Here is an 18793-nt window from a genome sequence, read left to right as displayed (position 1 = left end):
GGTAAGTGTGAATCTATACCTGGAGGTAAGTGTGAATCAGTCTCTGTATTTGCTGAGCCGTGTGTATTTATCACACCAACATCCTGACCATTAGTAGATGTCAGCAAGTTCTATACTCGCCGACGCCTGCTAATCTGAACTGTCTGAGATTGCCTAATGTCCTTGTACAAAGCAATATTTATGTCTGAGGCTGCCTAGTCACTGTAGCCTTGTATCTTTATTACAGGGATGTGGGTAGTGCCATGGGCTTGCCGATCAGAAGCCTGGCGGTTCGAATCCCCACGACGGGGTGAACTCCTATTGCTCTGTCCCGGCTCCTGCCAACCTAGCAATTTGAAAGCACACCAGTGCAAGTAGATAAATAGGTACTGATGTGGCGGCAAGTTAAACAGCGTTTCTGTGCACTCTGGTTTCCATCATGGTGTCCCATTGTGTCAGAAACCTGGAAACCTGTGTGGGGACAAACACTGGCTCCCTCGGCCTGAAAGCGAGATGAGCGCTGCAACCCCATAGTCGCCTTTGGATGGACTTAACTGACGGGGGTTCTTTACCTGTATCTTTATGTGAATGAAAGCAACATTATGCCTGAGGTTTTCAGCAGCTGCAGCCTTGAGTGAAAAGGCGACTTTATCATTTCTTATTTGTCCGTCTCATCAAGTGCTTCCCTTTCAAGCTGCTCTTACTGAGTGAGTAACCAGGGCAGGTGACCTCTGCTTTTGTCCCCTGCTTGCCCACCTGTTTGGTTGTGGTCCTGTGAGGGAGGGTGGCTAGTGGCCCCTCAGACCGTGTGGACAGGTGTGCCTCACCTTTGGGCCCCAGAGCACCAGCCCTTGCAGTCTCCTTCCGGAACTCTTTAGGCCAAATGGGTTTTAGTCCAAATGGGTAAAAATCTAGTAAATGGGCTTCCTCCCAAAATGCCTTCAACTGATCAGGAACAACATGCTTGAATACACAAACACACACACAAACACATATATATGCAGACATTGAAAAGAACACCTTATCTCTGAGACCTTATCCTGAATGTCATGGTCTATTAGTAGTGGCTTCCTCATGGGATGTTTACAGATTGCCATCTATGGGCAGGGCCTTAAATCAAATCCTGAAGCACATAATTCAACTTGGCCACAGGGTGTTGGGCTGTTGTTGTTGTTTAGTCGTTTAGTCATGTCTGACTCTTCGTGACCCCATGGACCAGAGCACACCAGGCACTCCTGTCTTCCACTGCCTCCCGCAGTTTGGTCAAACTTATGTTGGTGGCTTCGAGAACACTGTCCAACCATCTCGTCCTCTGTCATCCCCTTCTCCTTGTGCCCTCAGTCTTTCACAACATTAGGGCCTTTTCCAGGGAGTTTTCTCTTCTCATGAGGTGGCCAGAGTACTGGAGCCTCAGCTTCAGGATCTGTCCTTCCAGTGAGCACTCAGGGCTGATTTCCTTCAGAATAGATAGGTTTGATCTTCTTGCAGTCCATGAAACTCTCAAGAGTCTCCTTCAGCACCACAATTCAAAAGCATCAATTCTTCGGCGATCAGCCTTCTTTATGGTCCAGCTCTCACTTCCATACATCACTACTGGGAAAACCATAGCTTTAACTATACAGTCCTTTGTCAGCAATGTGATGTCTCTGCTTTTTAAGAAGCTGTCTAGGTCTGTCATTGCTTTTCTCCCAAGAAGCAGGCATCTTTTAATTTCGTGACCGCTGTCTGTCACCATCTGCAGTGATCTTTGCCAGGAGGTGATGGGACCAGTGGCCATGATCTTAGTTTTTTTGATGGTGAGCTTCAGACCATATTTTGTGCTCTCCTCTTTCACCCTAAATAAAAGGTTCTTTAATTCCTCCTCACTTTCTGCCATCTTCTTGGACTGTGAGAAGATCAAACCAAGCCATTCAGAAGGAAATCAGCCCTGAGTGCTCACTGGAAGGACAGATCCTGAAGCTGAGGCTCCAATACTTTGGCCACCTCATGAGAAGAGAAGATTCCCTGTAAAAGATTCTGATGTTGGGAAAGACTGAGGGCACAAGGAGAATTGGACGACAGAGGACGAGATGGTTGGACAGTGTTCTCAAAGCTACCAAAATGAGTTGGTAGACAGTGAAAGAGAGGAGTGCCTGGTGTGCTCTGGTCCATGGGGTCACGAAGAGTCGGACACAACTAAATGACTAAACAACAACAAAAAGGAAACATTTCAAAACTTCCCTATACAGAGCTGACTTCAGATGGCTCGGGGGTCAGATAACTGTTTCTGCTCCTACCTACCCCTGGCTTGTGGCCCCCAAAAAGTCATTCAGAAGGGAATGTGGCCCCACCTCTGCTTTACATGACTGTACCTCAAACTCCTCCTCCTCTTTCCCTCTAGGGGCTGCTGTTGTTCGACAACCTATAAATAAGGAACACCTTCTGTCCCTCCTCTGTGCGATCTCAGAATTTCGAGCAATTTGAAGCAGACATGAAGTTCTCCTACTTAATCTCTGCTTTTTTCCTCTTTTCCTCCCTCTTCCTACAAAGGGATTCAGGTATTGTACAGAGTTTGCTTAGATTGTGGCAGGCACTGAAATAGCCACCAATGCTACTGTAATGGGGAAGGGGTTTTCTTAACAATGGCAAAGTTCCCAGAAACAGTGCTGTTTGCTATGTCTTGCACGCACAAAAAATATTATAAATATTAGGGTGAGGGTGGGTTTTTTTGGGGGGGGGAGTGGAGGGTTAAAAGAGAAAGTTTTGTTATTTTGTTTAAAAAAATGATTTGGTTTTATTTCTTAACATTTCCGTCATGTTGTGGCTTGTGGAAAAGAGCATGGTTTCAAATGAAATCTTAAATTCAAACAAAGGAAATTTAAATTATTTCAGGTGCTAAAAGCTCATAATCTTGGACAGATGCCATAAGCCTTTTTCAGAGAGACTGAACCAACCATTTCTTTTTTTAAAAAAAGTAGAATAACCAGATATCTTGTTTTTGAGATTGAGGATTATAAAGATTGACCCTAGGACATTTATACAGTCGTACCTTGGAAGTCGAGCGGAATCTGTTTGGGAAGTCCGTTTGACTTCCAAAATGTTGGAAACCAAAGCGTGGCTTCTGATTGGCTACAGAAAGCAGAGAACGGACTTAGAACGCTGTAGCTGGCAAGGAGCCCTAACTCGAAGCGAACCAATGTTTTTCTCTCTTACCTTAAGCTTACGCTTCTGAACCATCTCTCGAACCACAATCGGATGAAGAATGTGACAAAGCCAAAGGGAAGTGTATGATCGAGTTTTGCTACAATGGCTGGAAAAAAATCGGGACATGCCCACCGCACCGCAAATGCTGCAGACCTCTAAGAGCTCCCTGAGGTAGATGTTGCCAGTCTTCCACTAAACCCATCAAACCCAGCCAACATGGTCAGTGGTCGGGGGGTGGAGTTGTAGTCCTGCAACTGCAGGGTCCCAGGTTGCTGAAAGGTGGACTAAAGGAGGCAGATCCAATGTCCAACAGGTTGCCACCCAGCATGCAATATCAAAAACTGGCAGTGATCTACCACACTCTCCCATTGTCATTCTTCAACTTAAACATATTATATTTAGCTGGGGAAACCCAGCCAGATGAGTGGGGTATAACTAATAAATTATGATTATGATAAAAAAATAATAACAGTTTTTGAACAAATTGTTGAGCATATTCTCTCAGAATATTTATCTTAGGTGAAATCTGTACACGTATAAAAAGCGCTGTGAAAATGCTTTTTTAAAAAAAAAATTGAAAAATGCAGTGAATTTTGCATAGCTCACTTTCACCATCTAGTGTCGCGTTTGTATATTGCACTTTACAACAGGTTTAAAACGTTTTATTTGCAGCTGAGTCCTTAGTGTCTCCCCTCAAAACATACTTGTATCTCTACCCCCAATGCATTGGGTAAACTGGCAAGGCTTGCATTACAATATTCTGTTACATGCAGCATCTGTTGTATAGCTAAGGCTGTGGCCCAAATCTCCATTGCTCCAGGTTGGATACAGCAGATGTCTTCCTCCATCTAGCTGTGTCGACCTCTGCTGGTCTCTGTTTGCGATCAGAGCACCATAGAAAAATCACAAGATGTGCTATTAGCCAGCACTGAAAAAGGATTTCTCGACCTTATGACTGCATGCAATGCCCCATTAACTTTTAGGAGCCGCAGCAGTGCTTGAATAAGATTTTGAGTGATTGAGGGCAAGACCTCAGGGTCATAGTTTGCTCACTGCTCCTCCCTATTCTTCTTCTTCTTCTTCTTCTTCTTCTTCTTCTTCTTCTTCTTCTTCTTCTTCTTCTTCTTCTTCTTCCTCTTCTTCTTCTTCTTCTTCTTCCTCTTCTTCTTCTTCTTTTAAAAGGCATATTCGGTTTTGCCAAATGGTTGGGCAGGTGCATTTATTTTAGATGGAACACAGAGAGTCTTGCTCATATGTATTCTAGCACTCACAAAACTATGAGAATGATGTCGTTCCAAATGGCAGGCAGTATGGCATGCGGATGTAGCTGGTGAAGGAAGCCCTCTAGTTGCTCCAGATGCCCCTTTGGCAGTTGTGGTGGGTTCTTGACATCCATGATCACTGCAAAATAATGACGAGGTTCATCAGAGGCAGAGGCCAAGCAAGCTCTTTAGCACAGAGAGTCTGGAAAATGCAGGCTTAAACAAATATTGCCCAGTTAACCACATGGCTGAGTTAGGATTTTGAACCTGCTTCTCATGCCTAGCCTGCGACAGGGAAGTCGGGCATCTTGTAGCCTGTTCATGTCGCACGACATTCAGAACAGTAAATACATTTATGTCATTGTCCTTTGCTCCCTCTGTTTTCACTAACGAGGAGCTGAGAATATGTTTTGCTTCTCTGCCTTCAGGTAATGGAGTCGCACGAGAGTTGACTGCTTTGAGGTTTTCTACAATCAAGCAGTATATGAATGTTATGCAATAAATACATTCAAAGACCCCCTGCTATTTCTGTCCAAATTTCTTCAGTTCGCATATAAGCTGCTCTTAGTTGTTTACTTCTACCATACCTCCTCATTTTATTATTGTTATTATTTGAGAATTTGAAGGGTACCTTCAAAATGTTTGAGACTACAGCTGCCATCTGCTGAGGGTTAGTCAAATGTGTCCAAATTTCTTCAGTTCAGTTCAGTTCTTCAGTTCCCATATAAACTGCTCTTAGCTTTTTACTTCTAAGATACCTGGCATTCTCTGTAGCAGCTATAGGGCTGCCCTACATTCAGAATTCCCTGGACATGGCCAGGATACAGCAGCCGGAAGCATTGTCTGGATGAAAATCACTGGAATATCCAGGAAAATCAAGGCACAAGGCAACCCATGTCAGAAGTCTTAAAAATAGCTCATTATTATTATTATTATTATTATTATTATTATTATTATTATTAGAGATTTTTCATGATACCTTCAAAATGTTTGAGACTGCAGCTGCCATCTGCTAAGGGTCAGGCAAATCTGTCTATATCAGTTCCTTATTTTTCCAGTCTTCAGTCTGGCCCTCTGCATTTTTGCATCAATTTGACTTCTTTACTTCTCTCTTTGGCTCCTTACCTCTCTCGCCCTGACCTAGCCACTGTGATCCACACGACGGTCACCTCCAGACTGGATTATTGTAACTCGCTCTACGTGGGGCTGCCCTTGAGACTGACCCAGAAACTCCAGCGGGTGCAGAATGCTGCAGCGAGACTCCTTACGGGGTCTTCGCTGCGAGATCACATTCACCCGGTGCTATACCAGCTGCACTGGCTCCCGGTGGAGTACAGGATCAGGTTTAAGGTGCTGGTTTTAACCTCTAAAGCCCTATACGGCCTAGGACCCTCGTACCTACGGGACCGCCTCTCCTGGTATGCCCCAAAGAGAAACTTACGGTCTTCAAATAAAAACATCTTGAAGGTCCCAGGCCACAGAGAAGTTAGGCTGGCCTCAACTAGAGCCAGGGCTTTTTCGGCTTTGGCTCCGACCTGGTGGAACACTCTGTCACAAGAGACTAGGGCCCTGCGGGACTTGACATCTTTCTGCAGGGCCTGCAAGACAGAGCTGTTCCGTCAGGCCATTGGCCAGGGCACAGCCTGACTCCCTCCATCGGCAATCTTCACGGAGCTCTGGCCCAAAGGTGGCCAGTGGCTTGAATTTAATTAATTTTATAATGAATGATTTTAGAGTGTTGTTTGTGCTGTACTTTTGTACTGTTTTATTGTTGTTAGCCGCCCTGAGACCGGCTTCGGCTGGGGAGGGCGGGATATAAATAAATTTTATTTATTATTATTATTATTATTATTATTATTATTATTATTATTATTCTTTACACACCTACCCCACACATAGATGTGCTCGGAAAGATCTCCCCCACAAACTACCTTCTTCAAAACAGGCAGGCAAGACTTCAAGAGTCTAGATGATGCAATGCATGGTTTTTAATGGACATAAGAGAAAGACAATTCAACATAAAATCAGCTACGCTAATGGCTCAAATGCCTAATGTGTCAGGAGGAAGGGGCCGGCAGAGCAAAACCAGCTGGGTCAACAGACACTTAGTCCTTGGATGTAACCCTTTAATCTTGGGGCCGTGGGTTTGAGCCCCATGTTGGCTGAGAGATTCCTACATTGCAAAGGGTTGGACTAGTTGACTCTTGTGGTTCGTTTGGGCTCTATAAATCTGTGATTCTATGACTCTGTAACCTTGAAACTATATGTTCTCCTATAGTTCCTAATTTTCCTAGACAGGGCCTGGAAATGAGGCAACATATGAACATATGGCTCTTCCTTATACATATCCCAAAACAGAGCTTTCTTCTGTCTATTTTGGTATTGTCTACTTTGACTGGTAATAACTGTCCAGGTTTTCCTACCTGAACCCTCCTTTTTATATATAGTTTTCTCACCATTTCTTTCTGTGAACTTAGGATCTGCTGTGTAATTCTGTGTGGTAACACAGTCATGTCGCCACAGGTGCCTAACTCGTTCTGCTTCCTGAAGTGATCACATACACAAACTCATGGTTCCCAAGGTGAAGCAACATTGAGGCTTCTCATATTCCCTGAATACGTCTTGCTCGTTATGGAGAGAATCTCTTGTGGGAATGTGAAGTAACATTCATTTATTTATTTATTTATTTATTTATTTCTACTCCACCTATCTGGCTGAGTTTCCCCAGCCACTCTGGGCAGCTTCCAACAGAAGATCAAAAATCCATTAAATACATTTTGATCTGTCTCTAGCCTCCAGGTTTTCATAGGATAATAGTGTTGGAATGCTTACTTGGTACATTTGATGCTTTCGTTAAACCAAATAATGTGTTCAAAAAATAGATAGATTACAGGGAAATGTAGACAAAAATAGGAGGAGGAAGAGGAGGAGAATTTATTATTTATACCCCATTCATCTGGCTGGCGACTTAAATTAAAACGTAATAAAACATCAAAAACTTCCTGTGACCTCGACTGTAACACCTCATCAAATGGCTGAACACCACACTTTAATTGATATAAAAGACACTGAGGACTCGCCTAATCACCACCCAGAGTTACTTATTAATGATCTTCAAAGACCAGACTCGCCCGGGACTTTATATGAAGCGAGCCAAGGTAATGGGTTCGAAAGTTTTGAAAATAATTTAATTTACTCCTACTGCGCACTACCCCAAGAAACTCAGAACAAAATACTTTATAGACTGAATAACCTTCGCTCTTGCTTGACAAATCTGATGAAGGACCAACCGGGACTACATAATCAAAACATATCTGAGTATGTCTCAGATCAGGCTTCATGCCTCTATCGTCACGAGCTGGATTTATGGGCCGAGAAACCCTCCGTTACCCCAGGTCTAGTGGTTGCTGTGGAGATGAATCCATCCTCTCAGATCCTGGAGCTGAAACGCCCCTCCCATAACCCAGCTCGCATGCAATCCATCTCAGAGGCAAACCTGGTCACTACATTAGCTTGGGATAAAATGAGAGAATTAAATGAGACTGAATTGGGCTCCCCAAATAAAGTGCCCAGCATGGGTGCGCCAGGTTGCAACCCTAGCATTCCACCCTCCTCAAATGTGAGCATACTGAATACATCTTTAAAGATCATTGAATTAGCATCTGAACTATATGATCCCGCTGAAAGGAATAATAGTAAGAACCAGAGGAATTTGGTGTGACATTCGGAATGCACCACGCATACCTCACTAGCACCCTTAAATCAAAGTTCTCTCCAAACTCTTTCTATTATGTCCTGGAATGTAGCTGGACTTTCAAGTAAACTACCTGATCCTGATTTTATAAATTTTCTTGAACCTTATGATATAATACTTCTGCAGGAAACCTGGTCTCTTAAACCTTTAAATATTCCTAATTTTATTACCTATAATTTACCCGCTACTAAAATGTCAACAAAAGGTCGCCCTAAAGCTGGTTTGATCTGTGGTATTAAACAGTCTTCTAACCTTAAAATTAATTATACCAGAAATATTGGACAGTATGCACAACTGTTATCACTTACTATTGTATACAGGGAAATTTTTCTTTTAAATATATATTTTCCTCCCATAGAGTTGGAAATCAGACCAGATTATGGTTGGAATTTGGTCTCTGAAGAGTTGTATTTAATATGTAGTAAATTTCCAAATATTCCCCTGATTGTAATGGGAGACACCAATGCTCGAACTGGATCAGACAATACAGCTCTCTATAAACGCTATGGCTCAAATCTAGCTGAAGACGCCCCTCTTCCATTGAGAATAGGGAGGAATTCTAAGGACATCATTATTAATAAAGCGGGAGGAAAACTTCTACAATTGGTTTTAGAATTGAACCTCTCATTTTTGAATGGCTCAATGTGGCCGGATATTCCAGGAAATTTTACTTTTAGCTCCAAAAGGGGTAGGAGCGTCATCGACTATTCTCTAGTTTCCGTCGAAATGTTAAATGAAATTGCCTCTTTTACAGTTGTACCTCGCTCAGAGAGTGACCATTTCCCAATAGTTTTAGAGATGTACAGGAATCCTAGAAATAATGATATTAGACCTCCTATTAGTATTGATAAGACTATTTATGCCAAAAGAATTTATATAAGTGATAAAAATAGGGAGGATCTATTAGCAGTATTTGAAAATAACCCAGTTCTCCCGGAACCTGTGGCTAACCAAAATTTGTTGCCCTTGGAGGATAATGATTGTTACTATAAGACTATCCAGGAATTATTTTCTTCTTTTTTAGACTCTCAGTCCAGCAACAAACCTTTAAATAAGTATAACTGGTTCGATAAAGATTGTATTAACTATAAGAAAGAACTTAGAACTTGTCTAAAAGAAGCCTACATTACCAACTTTCAAGGTCTCTGGAAGACTTATTTTGAAATGAAAAATGCTTTTAAGAACATGCTCCTGGAAAAAAAAATCTGAGTTTGCACTAGCCAAATGGTCTAAAATTGTTACTGCATTAGAAATTAAAGATACTAAAACTTTTTGGTCACTTCTCTCAATAAAAGATACCACTGAGTTCCCTAATATAAGCGATGAGGTTTGGATTTCACATTTTACTGCTGTTTTTTATGATCACCAAGTTTGTAAAAAGGAAAATTTTAAAGTTTCTTTGGCAAAAACCACACAATTTCAAATTACTGTTGAGGAGATGAAAAGGATAATCTTTTCGTTTAAGCAAGGGAAATCACCGGGTATGGATGGCATCCCAATAGACCTGTTGAGATTAGATATAGAATGGTGGGCCATTAAACTTGTGCCGCTTTTTAATTCTATCTATCAATCAGCCCTTGTACCTAAGTCGTGGAACAACTCAATAGTGGTACCGATTTTTTAAAAAGGTGATAGGAATTGCCAAGAGAATTACAGGCCTATAAGTTTGCTACCATGCATAAGCAAAATCTATGCCAAATCTCTGCTTATTAAATTGGAAGAATGGATGCTGACAAAAGGCCTACCTGGTAAAGAGCAGGCTGGTTTTAAGGCAGGCTCATCAACTCTTGACCAGTGTCTAGTGTTAAGTCATCTTGTGGATAAATATGTCATGAGAAATAAACGGAAACTCTTTGCGGCATTTGTGGATTTAAAAAGTGCCTTTGATTCAGTTGACCGCAACAAACTATGGACTAAACTTGAACACCTTGGTATTGACCCATATTTACTTACACTGATTCAAAGTTTACATTCTAATAACCAAATATATGTTAAAGTATCAAAAGATGGTAGACTTGCAGGTCCTATTCTGAATAATCGTGGAGTTAGGCAAGGCTGTATCTTGGCCCCTACCCTATTTAATCTTTTTTTATCTGACCTACCATTATTCCTTCAAAACGCAACCACTCATACTCCTTATTTAAACAATTGCCCACTCTCTTTACTACTTTATGCAGATGATGCTGTAATTATTTCACTCTCTGTTTTGGGTTTAAAAAAATTATTTAAGAGTTTCTCAAACTACTGCTCTCTTAATAATCTCAAAATTAATTATGATAAGACAAAGATTATGCAATTCAGAAAGAGAGGGAACCCAAAAGGATGTATAATTAATGGACATCTAATACAGGAAGTTAAGCACTTCAATTATCTGGGAATAACATTCAAAAATAATATGAATTGGAATACACATATATGTGCTGCTATAGCTAAGGCCAAAGTGACAGCCCACCATATAAAATCCTATTTTTTTTCTCAAGTAGGAAACAGATTCATCCCAGCTGTATTGCAAGTGATTGATATGAAACTGTGTGCCCAACTTCTTTACGGCACACCAGTGTGGATCTCAGGCGACCTCAAGAGGTTGGATAAATTTCATGCTTCCCTTCTGAGGTCATTATTAGGACTTGCAAACTCAGTAAAATATGAAACAATATGTTGTGAGCTGGGAATATTGCCTTTATCAGTTAGAGCATGGCTGAGGACTTTGAAATATTGGATCTTCCTCCATTATAGAGCCCTATCCCCTAATTCTCTACTTTACGATCTTTTAAGTGATAGTGCAATCTACAATCTATCACTGATATGTAGGAGAAAACTGGAGAAAACTATAGGGCTCATTCTAACTGACTTTGAAATCTCTGATCCCAAAGATACATGGGAAATTATTAGGAAGACTCTTACAAAAAAAAGTGCTCTCGCCATGCTTGAGGTTGCAAAGCACAGCACCTGCTCTCCCATTCACTTAAATCTCCCTTTGTGTAGAGATTTCCAAAAGGGATACATGACAAATCTGAAGAATCATGAATTGCGTAGGCTGTTTATGTTAGCCAGATTTAACATGTTTCCCTCGGTGGTAGTGAAAGGAAGATATCTAGCTATCCCAGATTCTGAGCGTCTCTGCAAATGCAGGAAAAAAGAACTCGATACTCTAGAGCATATATTCTTCTCCTGTGATTTTGGTAGTTATGCCAGAATACAATTATATGAGGCCCTAAAATTTAAAAAACAGATTTGTACTCAACCAACGGTCCAGGACATGTTGGCGGACAGCGATGATCAAATTACTTTGATAGTGGCCGAATTTTTGAGAGCTGTCCATGATGAAAGAATGGGCCATGATAGAGAGACTTAGTGGTTTCTAATGGTAGGTGACGTTGCTGTGTTGTATTTTTATTTCATATTAAATTGTATTATATTATTCATGTACATTGATTAATTTCTGGGAGTTAAGAATAGGACTAGGATAAATTGTGTTTGCTGTACCCGTATTTTATACAGTTTGTATATGTTGTTTGTCAATGTGTGGTGTGCTATGCCTAATAAAGGATTTTGAATTGAATTGAATTGACTAAACAACAACAATTAAACATTTCAAAACTTCCCTGTACAGAGCTGACTTCAGATGGCTCGGGGGTCTCATAACTGTTTCTGCCCCTACTCAGCCCTGGCTTGCGGCCCCCAGAAAGTCATTCAGAAGGGAATGTGGCCCCACCTCTGCTTTACATGACTCTACCCCAAACTCCTCCTCCTCTTTCCCTCTAGGGGCTGCTGTTGTTCGACGACCTATAAATAAGGAGCACCTTCTGTCCCTCCTCTGTGCAATCTCAGAATTTTCAGCAATTCGAAGCAGACATGAAGTTCTCCTACTTAATCTCTGTTTATTTCCTCTTTTCCTCCCTCTTCCTGCTAAGGGATTCAGGTATTGTACAGAGTTTGCTGAGATTGTGGCAGGCACTGAAATAGCCAGCAATGCTGCTATAACGGGGAAGGGGTTTTCTTACCAATGGCAAAGTTCCCAGAAACAGTGCTGTTTGCTATGTCTTGCACGCACAAAAAATATTATAAATATTAGGGTGAGGGTGGATTTTTTTTGGGGGGGGAGTGGAGGGTTAAAAGAAAAGGTTTTATTATTTTGTTTAAAAAAATAATTTGGTTTTATTTCTTAACATTTCCGTCATATTGTGGCTTGTGGAAAAGAGCATGGTTTCAAATGAAATCTTAAATTCAAACAAAGGAAATTTAAATTATTTCACGTGCTAAAAGCTCATAATCTTGGACAGATGCCATAAGCCTTTTTCAGAGAGATTGAACCAACCATTTCTTTCTATTTTTTAAAAGTATAATAACCAGATATCTTGTTTTTGAGATTGAGGATTATAAAGATTGACCCTAGGACATTTATACAGTCATATTTTGGAAGTAGAACGGAATCTGTTTGGGATGTCCGTTCGACTTCCAAAACATTCGGAAACCAAAGCGTGGCTTCTGATTGGCTACAGAAAGCAGAGAATGGACTTAGAACGCTGTAGCTGGAATATAAAGATCTGCTGGAGAACAAAACTCCAAGGTGGCTGTCACCGATGGAGGCAAAAGCTTTGAAAAAACTTAATATGGAGGTTAAATGGCCAAAATATTGTGAAATTTTAGAACAGGAGGGGAACAAGTGGAAATTGCAGAGCTTTGAGAATCTAAAAGATAAAGTGCGAGACTGGCTTTATTATTATCAAATACTGGAGGTCTATAAGTTGGACAGGAAAATTGTCTTTCAGGTGGAAAAATCAAAACTGGAAATAGAATTGTTAGAATCCAAAACTAAGAATTTATCAAAAATGTATAACTTGCTGTTGAAATGGAATACACAAGATGAAACAGTTAAATCAGCTATGATTAAGTGGGCACAAGATATTGGACACAACATTATGTTCGCTGACTGGGAAAGGTTGTGGACCACTGGTATGAAATTCACGGCATGTAATGCCTTGAGAGAGAATATTATGAAAATGATTTATAGGTGGTACATGACCCCAGTCAAGCTTGCAAAAATTTACCACTTATCAGATAACAAATGCTGGAAATGTAAAGAAAGTGAAGGTACATTCTTTCACCTCTGGTGGACATGCCCAAGGATTAAGGCTTTCTGGGAAATGATAAATAATGAAATGAAAAAGGTATTTAAATATACCTTCCTGAAGAAACCAGAGGCCTTTCTCCTGGGTATGGTTAGCCATGTGGTGTTAAAGAAGGATAGAACTTTTTTTATGTATGCTACTACAGCAGCAAGGATTCTTATTGCAAAGTATTGGAAGACACCAGATCTACCCACCCTGGAAGAATGGCAGATGAAAATGACAGAGTACATGGGACTGGCAGAGATGACAGGCAGAATCCGAGACCAGGACAAAGAGACAGTGGAAGAAGATTGGAAGAAGTTTAAAGACTATCTTAATAAACATTATAAAATTAATGAAGGCTAGAAAGATATGGGTTTAAAAATCAGTGGTTTACAGGGGCATTGTTTAAGGAAAAAGAATAGCATTTGTAAAAACTATGGGAAATCTGGGAATGGATTTGCTGACAAGATAAATGAGATTAGAATACAGAAGGGGGAGGTGTGAGGAGGTCGGAGAAATTAGGTATAGAAAAGAAGGTTTGAATTTATACTTGTTTTTGTTTTGTTGGTTTGTGTATGTTTTTATTGTTGTTTGTGTTTATATGTTTTTATTTGAAATCTCAATAAATATCATTTTTTTTAAAAAATAGAACGCTGTAGCTGGCAAGGAGCCCTAACTCAAAGCGAACCAATGTTTTTCTTTCTTGCCTTAAGCTTACGCTTCTAAACCATCTAAAACAACTTACCCACCACAATCGAAGGAGGAATGTGACAAATCCAATGGGAAGTGCATGCAGGAGAGGTGCATGACTGCTTGGAAAAGAGTCGGGAAATGCCTGCCAGACAAAGTCTGCTGCACCCTTCCGTAAGAGATCCCATTAATTCCCATCAAACCCAGCCAGCATGGTCAGTGGTCGGGGGGTTGCGGAGTTGTAGTCCTGCAACTGCAAGGCTCCTGGTTGGTGAATGATGGCCTAAAGCAGGCAGATCCAACGTCCACCATCCAATATCAAAAACTGGCAGTGATCTACCACACTCTCCCATTGTCATTCTTCAACTTAAACATATTAGTTTTAGCTGGGGAAACCCAGCCAGGTGGGCGGGGTATAAATAATAAATTATGATTATGATAAAAAATAATAACAAATTATTACACCCCACACCAGCCCCCTCCCAGGGCCGTTGGTGCGCATGGGAAGCCAAGACACCCCAAAATGTCCCATTCCACCTTTGCCATGGAGAGGGGGCGGTCAGTGGCTAGGCTGGAGCTGGAAAGGTGGGAAAAGTTCAGCAACCCTGCAGAACTAGGAGGGAGAGAGACTTATTTTTGAGTAAATGTAGCTCAAATATTGCCCAGTTAACCACATGGCTGAGTTAGGATTTTGAACCTGCTTCTCATGCCTAGCCTGCGACAGGGAAGTCGGGCATCTTGTAGCCTGTTCATGTCGCACGACATTCAGAACAGTAAATACATTTATGTCATTGTCCTTGCTCCCTCTGTTTTCACTAACGAGGAGCTGAGAATATGTTTTCCTTCTCTGCCTTCAGGTAATGGAGTCGCACGAGAATTGGCTGCTTTGAGGTTTTCTACAATCAAGCAGTATATGAATGTTATGCAATAAATACATTCAAAGACCCCCTGCTATTTCTGTCCAAATTTCTTCAGTTCGCATATAAGCTGCTCTTAGTTGTTTACTTCTACCATACCTCCTCATTTTATTATTGTTATTATTTGAGATTTTGCATGATACTTTCAAATTTTTTGAGACTACAGCTGCCATCTGCTGAGGGTCAGGCAAATGTGTCCAAATTTATTCAGTTCCCATATAAACTGCTCTTAGTTTTTTACTTCTAAGATATCTCACATTCTCTGTAGCAGCTATAGGGTTGCCCTGCATTCAGAATTCCCTGGACATGGCCAGAATACAGCAGCCAGAAGCAGTGTCTATCTGAAAATCGCTGGAATATCCAGGAAAATCAAGGCACATGGCAACCCATGTCAGAAGTCTTAAAAATAGCTCAAAAACATCATTTATTATTATTATTATTATTATTATTATTATTATTAGAGATTTTTCATGTTACCTTCAAAATGTTTGAGACTACAGCTGCCATCTGCTGGGGGTCAGGCAAATGTGTCCAAATTTATTCAGTTCCCATATAAACTGCTCTTAGTTTTTTACTTCTAAGATATCTGTAGCAGCTATATGGTTGCCCTACACTTGGAATTCCCTGGACATGGCCAGAATACAGCAGCTGATTAGCTGAAAATCACTGGAATATCCAGGAAAATCAAGGCACATGGCAAACCATGTCAGAAGTCTTAAAAATAGCTCAAAAACTTTGTTTATTATTATTATTATCATTATTATTATTATTAGAGATTTTTCATGGTACCTTCAAAATGTTTGAGACCACAGCTGCCATCTGCTGAGGGTCAGGCAAATAACTGTCTATATCAGTTCCACATTTCTCCAGTCTTCAGTCTGGTCCTCTGCATTTTCGCATCAGTTTGACTTCTTTAACCCCCAGCCAACCATAGATGTGCTCAGAAAGATCTCCCCCACAAACTACCTTCTTCAAAACAAGCAGACAAGACTTCAACAGTATTGATGCTAAAATTCATGGTTTTTAATGGACATAAGAGAAAGACATTTCAAGAAAAAAAATCAGCTACGCTAATGGCTCAAATGCGTAATGCGTCAGGAGGAAGGGGCCGGCAGAGCAAAGCCAGCTGGGTCAACAGACACTTAGTCCTTGGATGTAACCCTTTAATCTCGGGGCCGTGGGTTTGAGCCCCATGTTGGGTGAGAGATTCCTACATTGCAAAGGGTTGGACTAGATGACTCTTGTGGTCCCTTTTTGCTCTATAAATCTGTGATTCTATTATTCTGTAACCTTGAAACTCACTTTAAGTGGCCAAAACGATGATGCTACAGTACCTGCAGCAAAAAGAAAAACAATTTGAGATCCAGCAGTTTTGAAAGAACAGAGGTTACAAATACCAGTACAGTTCAGGATTGTATGAATTTTTAATAAGCAAACAACCAATTACTCTGATTAAAAGGTTAATTAAATTGGGAGAGCCTAGTGCAGGGCCCTCTGGATTATGATGAGCAACAGATAGGACTGTTACATGTAAACTGTTGGCTGCATAATACTACACTTAAACAAAACAGTTAAAACACGAAAAAGTAAGGGATTTCTAGGCTCTCACTGAAAGTACTTTTATTTGCAAGAGATGTGCTCTCTGTTGAAACTTTGCTAGGGTAAGAACTATGCCATGCAAAAACATGAAAAAAAACACTGTTCTGTGCAATGTTTACACCAGGCCACCGAGAAATTCCTGCAGGGTGGGAGATGTATATTAAGCAAGATCACAAAGAAAAAATTGCTGATATATTTTCACAAGATTTTTTTTTCCCCAAGATGAAATGAAGAGCAAAATGAGAGCTTCCCCTCTCCCCGAATTTCCCATTCACTGGAACCACAACAGCCACCCTCTTAGAAGCCTGTCCCAAACATGAGCCCTCTATTGCAACAGAATTAAAACTCAGGTGAATGGAAAGGGAAGAGTCCTTTGTATCTCACCTCTTTCTTTCGCCACACACAGAGAGAGACAGACAGACAGACACAGAAACACAGAACCTGCACCCGTTGCTAAAACACCACAGAGAGCAAGGCCTGAGCAACACTGTAACTCTCTTGTTCCAGCCTGGATGAAGCCCTGAACAACAATCCTCTTAAAGAGTGGGAGCAGTTTGTTGCTGCCCCAGACACACGTGCTCAGATTTCAGTGCTGCTGTTCCCAGCAGAGAATACACAAAAGCCACCTGACCTTCTCCCACAATACACCTCCTTCGTCATTCCCTCTCTTCCCCATTTTCTGGAAACAGTGAGGCTCCAGAAGCTCTGAGATTCAGCCATGAAGACCACCTTCCTTCTGTTTTTTGTTATCTTCCTTCTATTGCCAGGTAAGATATTCGGGGACCACCCGTCTTCAGCCTAAAGGTGGGAGAGGAAGAAATATCAGCACCGTGGGGTGGGGGGAATTCTTGGCTGTTTTGATTGCATAGTCTGAGTTGGAAAGGGGCCGCAAGAGTCATCTAAGTATAGCCCACAGCAATACTGAAGCCACAGCTAACGAATCTGATAGATGGCCACCCAACCTCGGTTTAGAAACCTTCCCTGAAGGGGAGTCCACCACATTTTGAGGGAGTCGGTTCCACTGAGGAACAGCTCTTACCATCAGAAGGTTCTTCCTAATCCTCAGCCAGAATTTCCTTTCTTGTAACTTGAAGCCGTTGGTTGGAGTCCTACCACCCAGGGCAGAAGAAAGCAAGCTTGCTCCATTTCCCATGGGACAGCCCTTTAGAGATTTGGACAGCATATTGCTTCTCAGACTTATCTTCTCCAGGCTAAACATACCCAACTCCCTCAACTCTTCCTCATAAGGCCTGGTTTCCAGGCTGGACTAGATGGACTAGATGAGCCTTGGGGCTCCCCTTTCACCTCTACTGCTCTATGATTCCATGACAATATGGGAAGAGTGTTTCTGCTTGGGAAGGCTTGCCCTTAATCACAATGTTCCTCTTCGTTTTTTAAACACCCCCAGGTCTTAACCAGGCCAGGAGTGAAAAATGTGCAGATGGAGTATGCAGAAATCGGAAGGAGTGTTACAGGGAGGAAAAGTTGGGGGGACGATGCCCTCAGGATCCATCCCAGATCTACTGCTGCTTTTGGTAAGCTGGCTCCCTCATTTTCACCAGCAGCATGGCTATCATATTGCAGGGAGCGGGGGAATCCTAACCTCTCATATTTCAGAATACCTTCATCCTGTTTAATCCTGTTCCCTTAGATAGGCATCATTTATCCACCCAGAAGAAGATTCGGACGTTTCTGAATCCTGAAGCAATTTTCCTGTGACACGAGCTCTTTCTTCATCACCACTCCCAGAAGCCTTTTGCATTTGAGCTTGTCAGCTAGTCAACCTTCCCAAAAGGGAACAACACCTTCTTGTCTAACAGAAATCTTGCATTTTCCTCTTCTAATAAAAGCAATGCAGTTGGGCATATGAACCAGTGGTGTGTGCTGATTTCTATAAAGGGAGAATGAAGTTTCCTATCTCTGAAAAACAAACAGGTGTTACCTTTTGTAAAAATGACTGCTTCGCCCACCTAGTCCCTATGAACTCCAGAACATAACTAACTTTTTGGCCACATGAACGGGGGGGGGGGGAGGGATATGTACAGGCTGTTCTAGCAAAGACGCTTCTCTTCTGTGCCAAGGACAGCTCAGACATGCAGCCTGCAGAAAGGAAGCTAATCTGCACATATCTCATGAAGTGGCTTATTTGGCATCTCCTCAGTTGCAAGGGGGAGTAGGGGGGATTCTGTTCTCATTTAGGGGTGAAACTGCCTAATATGCACTCATCAGAACAATGTGTGGAACAAAACACAGCCATCCTTTGAAATTCACACTGCTCTGAATTTTGCATTGCAG

At 41.5% G+C, this 18793-nt stretch overlaps 3 long non-coding RNA genes across 3 annotated transcripts; all 3 read left to right on the top strand.

Moving 5' to 3' along the window:
• The first annotated feature begins 2935 nt into the window (after nucleotides 1-2935).
• On the top strand, nucleotides 2936-5005 carry LOC309338079. Its single transcript, XR_014154678.1, has 2 exons — nucleotides 2936-3333; nucleotides 4853-5005. It is a non-coding gene; the product is annotated as an uncharacterized lncRNA (long non-coding RNA).
• A 6753-nt stretch (nucleotides 5006-11758) lies between these two features.
• LOC309337545 lies at nucleotides 11759-15389 on the top strand. Its single transcript, XR_014154405.1, has 3 exons — nucleotides 11759-12100; nucleotides 14006-14156; nucleotides 14840-15389. It is a non-coding gene; the product is annotated as an uncharacterized lncRNA (long non-coding RNA).
• Nucleotides 15390-17124: 1735 nt separating this feature from the next.
• Nucleotides 17125-18369, top strand: LOC309338029. Its single transcript, XR_014154592.1, has 3 exons — nucleotides 17125-17265; nucleotides 17907-18033; nucleotides 18150-18369. It is a non-coding gene; the product is annotated as an uncharacterized lncRNA (long non-coding RNA).
• The last annotated feature ends 424 nt before the right edge of the window (nucleotides 18370-18793 follow it).

Source organism: Podarcis erhardii (genome assembly GCF_964252035.2).
Source record: "Podarcis erhardii genome assembly, chromosome: 3".
NCBI classification, from domain to species: Eukaryota; Metazoa; Chordata; class Lepidosauria; order Squamata; family Lacertidae; genus Podarcis; species Podarcis erhardii.
Note: the sequence above shows the minus strand (reverse complement) of the source record. Positions and strands in the feature narration are given on the sequence as shown.